Consider the following 7561-nt stretch of genomic DNA (forward strand, 5'->3'; position numbering starts at 1 on the left):
GATGTACAAATGCGCTTTACACAATTGATGTGTGTATGGATTGGGATAACAGTTGTATGAGCCCCTAATAAAATGTAAAAAAAAAAAAAGAATGGTGATAGGGAACATCCTTGTCTAGTTCCCATTCTCAAAGGGAATGTTTTCAGTTTTTCCCCATTGAGCATGATGTTGGCCATTGGTTTCTCGTATATGGCTTTTATTATATTGAGGAGTTTCCCTTCTAGTCCTATTTCATTGAGTGCTTTTATCAGGAGTGGGTGTTGGATACTACCAAATGCTTTTTCCGCATCTATTGATATGATCCTGTGGTTTTTATTCTTGTCCTGTTTATGTGGTTGATTACATTTATTGTTTTTCTGTTGTTGAATCAGCCTTGCATTCCAGTTGGTTGTGGTGAATTGTTTTTTTGAAGTGTTGTTGAATCTCTTGATCAGAATTTTGTTGAGAATTTTTCCATCTATATTCCTAAAGGGTATTGGTCTTTAGTCTTCTTTCTTTAAAGGGATTGCCCCCTGGCTTTACTATCAGGTGTATGCTCACTTCATACAATAAGTTGGAGAGTTTGTTGTCGATTTCAATGTTTTGGAACACTTTGTGTAGAATTGAAGCTAGTTCCTCGGCTAATTCTAGGCTTGATAGAACTTCCCTGTGAAGCTGTGTAGTCCTAAGCTTTTCTTGGCCGGGAGTTTCTTGATAAACTTCTCTATTTCTTCTTTTGTTATGGATCTGTTGAGGTTTTCTACTCCTGTGTAAATTTGAGTAGATTATGTTAGTCTATTTTAGTCCATATTAGTCCATTTCTTCCAGGCTATCAAACTTGCTGGAATATAGGTTTTCAATGAAGAGTGTTAATATTATTTTTATTTCATTTGGATCTGTTGTGGTATCACTCTTTTCACCTCTGATTCTAGATATTTCCACCTACTCTCTTTTTTCCTTGGTATTTTTTACCCATGGTTTGCTGATTTTGTTGATGCTTTCAAAGAACTAACTTCTTGTGTTGTTGATTTTTCGCTTTTTAAAAATTTTTCGCTTATTTCTGCTCTAATTTTTTTATTTTCCTTTGTTGCTGGAGAGTTTATGCTGTTGTCCTTTCCCTAATTGTTGGAGGTGTTGTGTTAAAGTGTTGATAATACCTTTCTCTTCTTTTGTTAACGTGTGCTTTGATTGTTATAAATTGTCCTCTGATAACTGCTTTTGCTGTGTCCCATAGGTATTGGTATTTGTCTCAAGGAATCTCTTATTTTCATCTAATACCTAGCCTTTTTCAAGTAGTGTGTTGTTGAGTGTCCAAGTGTGGGCATTTATGTTCTTGTTCTTTCTATTGTTGAGTTCCAGTTTTATAGCATTTTGGTCCAAGAGGATTGGTTATATAATCTCTGTGTTTGAATTTGTTATGGTTTACATTGTGACCTAGAACATAGAATATTTGAGAGTATATACCATATGCACTGAAGAAGAATGTATTTTTTGTTGTTGTTAGTTGGAGTGTTTTGTATATACTATGAGGTTGTGCTGTTTGTGTTGTTCAGCTCTTCCATTTCATTATTGAGTTTCTTTCCTATTGATCTGTCTTTCCTTTAGAGTGGTATATTTAAGTCTTCTACTATTATTGTCCATATAGTGATTTCTCTTTTCATCTCACTGAGGATTTAATGGATAATATTTTTAGGGTTAGGCATGTTTATGTATGTTTATTATGGTTATATATTCCTAATTTATTGATCCTTTGTCTCTCATTATGTTGTTTACCTTGTAACCTAATTTATCAGGGATTAATACTGCTACTCTGACTATTTTGGTAATCATAGATTTTTGTCACTGACTCTTAGTCTGATTTTGTCTGTGAATTTGAGGTATGTCTTTTGAAGGTAGCATATTGATGAGTCTTGTTGCCTAGTCCAGTCTTCTATTCTTAGTCTTATGATCAGTGCATTTAATCTATTGGCATTCAGTGTTAGTATGTTTAATGTAGAGTTTTTACTGTCACTTCATATTCTTTGTGTCTGGGACTTTTTATGGAGGTGAGAGCGGAAGTATTTGTTTCTTTACCTCCCTCTTCTATTGTGTTGATTTTGGACAATGTTTTCAGTGTGTTGGTTTCTGGGTAGTTTTGTAGATTGTAGTGGTCTCATGTTTGTGTGTTGTTGCTTTTTATCTTTCTGACCATACAGACTTGTTTTTTAGGAATTCTTAAATTTTTCCTTGTTTGAAAATGCCTTTATTTCTTCCTCATATTTAACAAATAATGTTGCTGGATATAGGACTCTTGATTGGCAGTTTTTGTATTTCAAAGTTTAGATATGCTGACCTACTGCCTTCTTGTCTGCATAGTTTTTGATGAGTGATCCAAGCTTATCCTTATCATTTTTCCTTTGTAGGTGACTGTTCTTTGTTCTCTAGCTACTCAAAATTGTCTCCTTTCCTTTGAAAGCAGAGAGTTTGACTACTATATGTCTTAAGTGTTTTTGCTGGGGTCTATCCTGTTTGGAGTTCTCTCTAATTCCTGGAAAGGCCTGAACTTCTTGCAGTTCATTGTCAACAGTTGTTGAATGATCTTTAGTAAAATTTTACTTGCATACCATGTCAATGATATAGTTCTACAGTTTAGCATTCTGTGGGTCACCTTTCTTTGGATTGGGCAACAATATGGATCTTTTCCAGTCAATTGGCCCAGTAGCTATCTTCCTGGCATAGAAGAGTGAATACTTCCAGTGCTACAGTTTGCTGAAACATTTCAATGGATATATCACCAATTCCTGGAGCCTTGTTTTTCACTAATGCATTCAATGCAGTTTGAAGTTCTTCCTTCAGCACCTTTGGTCCTTGCTCATGTGCTATCTCCTGAAATGGCAGACTGTCAACTAGTTCTCTTTGCTATGGTGACTCTTTATATTCTTTCCATCTTCTCTTGATGCTTCCTGCATCATTCAATATTTGTTTATAGAATCTTTCAAAATTGCAACCCAAGCCTTGAATTTTCTCTTGTGTTTTTTCCATTTCAGACATGCTGGCCATGGTTTTTCTTTTGGTTTTCTAATTCTAAGTCCTTACACATTTTGTTACAATATTTGGCTTTATCTTCTTGAGCTGCCCTTTGAAATTTTCTATTCAGCTCCTCAACTTAATCCTTAACTTCATCTCCAATAAATATCAATGCATGTTGACCACATGTTTGATCAATTTCAGACTGAAATCATTGGTAGAATTCATCAATTTCTTCATCACAAGCATTGGTAGTTGATGTATAAAGCTGAACAATAGCTGGATTGATTGGATTTCCTTTTGGAGGTGGATAGATATAATGCAATCACAGGTAGCATTGTATTTCATGATGGATTTTGCAAAATCCTTTCTGACAATGTATGCCACAAAATTCCTCTTTATTGTGTTACTTCTAGCATAGTAAATCATGTGATTTTTTGGTTCAAAATGACCAATACCAGTCCATTTCAGTTCACTAATGCTTAGGATATAGATCTTCATGCATTCCACTTCATATTTGACCACTTCCAATTTTCCTAAATTCATAATTTGCACATTCCAAGTTCCAGTTATTTTCCAGCTGTTTCTCTATAACTTGAGTCATGCTCCATCAGCAAATGAAGATCCTGAAGTTTCCAATCCCACAGGCTTTCTCTGACAAATATCACCATGGTCGACTTCCTTCCAAGAAATTATCTCCTCTTCAGTCACATTTTAAGTGTCCTCAGATGTGAGGACCCCATCTGTTGACAGTCTCTCTGACAATGTTCTGCTTCTTATGTTTAGGCTTTCAGTGTTTGATAATGTTTTAACACTATGTATAAGGTTTTCACAGCTTCTTCCTCCAAAGTGGGGTTCAAAGCCCTTCTTCTTTGTCTGAGCTTAGTCTGGAAGCTCCCTTGAAACCTGTTTCCTTTGAGTGACCCTGCTGGTACTTGAAATACCATTGACATAACTTCCCTTAACACAGCAACACACAAGCCACCACAGTAAAACAAACAGAAAAGTGGTGGGTGAGTGAATGAAAATACAATATACCAAAGCCTCTGGATCACAGTAAAAGCAGTACTGAGAAGAAAATGATAAATGAAGAAACAATTGAGATTGTCAAGGATTTTTATTTGCTTGGATCTATAATCAATGCTCATGAAAGCAGTAATGAAGAGATTAAAAGATGCATTGCATTGGGTAAATCTTCTGCACAAACGCTCTAGACTGTTTAAATGCAACGATGTTACTTTGTGGACCTGACCCAAGCCATGATATTCTCCATTGCATCATATGCATGTTAAAGTTGCACTATGAATAAGGAAGGCCATAGAAGAATCGGTGTATTTGAATTGGAGTGCTGACCAAAAAAATATTGAAAGTACCATGGACTATCAAAAGAACAAAACAAATCTGTCTTGAAAGAAGTACAACCACAATGTTCCTTAGAGGTAAGTCTCACCAAAATTGTGAAACTTCATCTCATGTACTTTGGACTATTGCCAGGAGAAACCAGTCCCTGGACAAGGGCATCACACTTGGTAAAGCAGAGGAGCAGCAAAAAGAAGGCCCTGGACATGGTAAATTGACACATTGACTTGTAACAGTAGGTCAAACGTAAGAATAATTGTGAGGATGGCGCAGAATGGGGCAGTGTTTCCCGTTGTTGTATATGGAGTCACTCTGAGTCAGAACAGACTCAATGACACCTGACAAGTATATATGAGGGGGCACCAAAAAAAAAAAGAAAAGGGAAAAAGCTCTGCTGGGCGGAGCTTTCGTAGTATGCCTTTTTCCTACTAGGCGACCATCAAGCCACTCACTCTGAGGTAATACATACCTGGGAAGTATGTACTAACTCATTGCCTGGGAAGTATGTACTGTACTAAGCATTGCCTGGAAAGGTTCTCTCTGGTCATAGTGAATTTTTTCATAAAAGCAGTGTCACTTGAATCTCATTTTTTGTGATGGCCAACAAGAGAACAGCATGGGGGTGTGACATTTTGTTTCCTGCTTGGGAAAAATGCCACAGAAACTGTTGCAATGTTGAACACAGCTTCCAAGGACAGCACAATGGGAAAAACTTGTGTCTGAGTGTTTTTCTCATTTCGAGAAAGGTGAAATGTCCATTGATGGCAAGCCTCGTTCTGGATGTCCGTCAACTTCTCAGGCAGATGAAAATGTCGACTTGTAGTGCATTTGGAGTTCGTTCCACTGGTCAGGCTGTTAATCAAGCTTTCTATTTAGAGGTTCTGAAATGATAGCACAACATTGTGTAACAAAAAAGGCTTGATTTGTGGCAGATGGGGGACGAGTTTTTCCACCATATCAATACATCTGCTCATGTAGTCATGCAGTCATCAGTGTATCCGTTTTTTTTGGCAAAAGCAGCACGTCTCTCTTGCCCAACACACCTTACTCACCTGACCTTGCTCTGTGCAACTTCTTTTTGATTCTGTGACTGAACGGACAGTGATTTGATGATGAAGAAGAGGTGAAGAATAAAATGAGGGAGGTGCTGTCAGCCATCCAAACAGATGAGTTTGAAAAAGGTTTCCAAGAATGGAATCGCAGATTTCACAAATGTATTAAGTGTAATTGAGGGTACTTTGAAAGCGATGATTGTTTTGTCAAAAAATTTAAATACACAGCTTTGGGGGGAAAATTTTTCTGTTTGGGGGAGGTAACCCTTGTGTGTGTGTGTGTGTGTGTGTGTGTGTGTGTGTGTGTGTGTATTATATGTCTATCTACATCAACTTGAGAATCAAAATCTCTAAGTTATTTGCTAAAATTACATTACAAATGTTTGCTGTTATTGGAAGTTCACATACCTTTTGAAAGAAAACATGTCCCTATGTTCAGGTGTGTTAAAAGGTGTGTTTATTTTTTGTTTTTAAAGGGTCATTATCAAAGTTGTTTAAAACAAGGAAATGTTTTAAAGCTTCTTTGACATCAGATTGTTTTGGGTGGGCTTATTCATAAAATATAGAAAGGCTGTCAAATTTGTTTCTTAGCTCTTTTTTAAAGATCAAGGGTTACATCTTTCATTTGCATCTCAAAATAAGGCTCAACAGACATTAGTTACCATATGAAGACTCCTTTTTAGCATTTAAAAGTTGGCAGACCTGTTTATTGGCTTATACATAGGCAAATAAGCCTATGTATATTACATAGTTTATTATTTATAGTTTTGGATCTTCAAATCTTTCATGAGATGTAACATAATATTAACATTCTAAAAAATAGCAGAGAGCTTAAGGTTTCAGCATTGTGTCTTAATATCTTTCCTTTTGTCTAACATTTCTTCCAACTTTTGGTTAACTTCATTTGGTTTTGTATTGGTTTATGAATTCCTCATTTAAGTCTTACAAATATATATATTTGTGCATTTTACTATGACTTAACCATGGTTATACCAAGTTTTTTCACCTATAGATAAGCTTTTGCTTTGTGAACCCATTAAGGCATTTAATTGAAATTTTTCTTTTAAAAATGGACTTATAGAAAGGACTGATATCCTGAGCTTGGAACCAACTAGACTAAATCAAGATTTCTAGAACTCTAAATGTGATGAGTTCATGAATTACAGTTGATCCAAAAATGGAAATTAGTCAATAAATAGATTATATGTTTGTCTAAATTCTTTATGTAGGAATGGTGAGAATTTTAAGAGTATCCTCTGCATATAAGTAAACTCTCTTTAAAGTTTTGTTATAATTCTATCTATATTCAGGTCTGATACAAAGGTATTTTCCTCAGAACACTGCAAAAATCTATCCATTAAGCTGCCTGCATATTTAAAACAGGGGCAAAAGGCCATGGTGAAAGAGTTGGGCTGCTGATGGCCACCAGTTTGGGACCACCAGCCATTCTGTGGGATTTAAGTGAGGCTTTCTGCCCCCATATGGATTAGCAGGTCTGCTTTGCTCTATAACATTGTTTTGGGTCAGGATAGATTTGGTGGCAAAAGCCAGAAGCCATTATGAAAGAGATGTGTGTGGGATTATATCTCAGGCCACTTTCCCCTACCAGTTTTGGGATAGATGGAGCCATAGTGTAGTTTTACTTTGTGGGTCTTATGAGAATTTTCCAACCCTCAACCGAGTGTCTTTAAAGGGTGGGTACTTTTACAAATCCCAGTAGCCATGCAAGCATGCAGGAAACCTTTAGAGCCTGCTGTCTCTCTTTGCTGATTCCATTACCTTAAAAAAATTTTTAGCAGTGTGGGGTTAAGGGTAAGAGGGAACCCCACAAAACATCACAGGTTTGGTAGGCGCAATTGTACAGCGATAATAAGTAGAGATTATAGTAAAGTCATAGAGAGCATGAGAGTTAAAGGATAGAGTCAAGTAATGGAGTCAGACGCAATTCATGGTAGCATATCTCACCTCAACCCGGCTTGATGGTCCTCGTGGAGGGGGCTTAGCAGTCAGAGAAGAAGCTGCTGCTTCGTCCTCCTTAGTCACCTTCTCCAGCCACCCTTTCGAGTACCAGGGAGCCTCGATATTTATTGCTAACCATGCATCATAGAGTCATACATCACAGAAAGGGGCAATACAATTCATTCTAGAACAAGTTTGATCATTCT

This window comes from Echinops telfairi, unplaced genomic scaffold (genome assembly GCF_000313985.2).
Source record: "Echinops telfairi isolate 266 unplaced genomic scaffold, ASM31398v2 ScPeMD7_57;HRSCAF=196, whole genome shotgun sequence".
Classification (NCBI taxonomy): domain Eukaryota; kingdom Metazoa; phylum Chordata; class Mammalia; order Afrosoricida; family Tenrecidae; genus Echinops; species Echinops telfairi.